A 1,076-nucleotide genomic window follows, 5' to 3' on the forward strand; every position below is an offset into this window, starting at 1 on the left:
ACAGTCTGCGATGCGTTCGTCAACGCGATGGTTGGTCCACGAGCGTCGCGGAAAGGTGCCTTTACATGGGAGCATCGAGCGTCAAGACATGCGCAGTAAGAGGCATAGACATATCTAGGTATATCCATGATGTAAACTGTAAGTATGTAGAAAGGCTGTGTTCCGTTTTTACTGGCAGTACTGAAAATTTATAGTTCACGTCACATATACTATACATTTTCAGTACTGGCAGTTAATATCGGAACACAGCCAAAGATAACGACTTCTCAGTATGAAAAATTTCCCCATGGACAGAATCAAAGTCCTTGGGTGTAAGAAGAAAGGTGAAACAAGTAACCAGATGCGCAGTAGACCATACTCTAGACCAATCAGAAGTGGGTCCAAATTTTAAGATTCAATATGGCTACGGCTCCGGTACTGAGACGTATTTATACTTGTATTTATACGTGAATTGGAAATAATCGGTGAATCGGAGAAATTCAAAGCTACTAAAAAAGGAAGAACGTGAAGGTAAAGTTGAGACTTTGTACATTAATGAAAATTGTGATAATTGTTATTTCAAATTTTTTAAACTTGAGGCTTGTTTTCTATTCCTGCACTAGACTGCACTGGAACGTTCCTTCTTGCTTTCGCTAACTTTGAAACATCTATCTATTTCATTTTAAGTGTACACTTATTTAGAGAGTTCAGGAACAGAAAACAAACGGTTGGATTAGAAGAAATTTGGAAAATTATAAGAATGAGCTTATGTCTATGGCTAAATTGTTGTATTTCATGTTTATAACAACAGTGTTTATTAAAACAGTAATTTGTGTTAAAGATAACAAATTTCAAGTATTTTTACATTTTTATATTTATTTTTTTTAACAACATCTACAATTTAAGTACGTGTGACTACATATAATTGCGCGGATATATTTGGACCCAAATTTCATTGGTTCACCACATCGAGCCACGCCTCTTACCGCGCATCGAGCCGCCGACAATGCGCGTTGTTTCACCTTGTTTCTTACATCATGGGTATATCTAGACTATGCCAATGCGACGTAGGATAACAGTGCTGCCGGCGTGCGGCA

The sequence above is a fragment of the Solenopsis invicta genome, chromosome 13 (assembly GCF_016802725.1).
Source record: "Solenopsis invicta isolate M01_SB chromosome 13, UNIL_Sinv_3.0, whole genome shotgun sequence".
Lineage (NCBI taxonomy): Eukaryota > Metazoa > Arthropoda > Insecta > Hymenoptera > Formicidae > Solenopsis > Solenopsis invicta.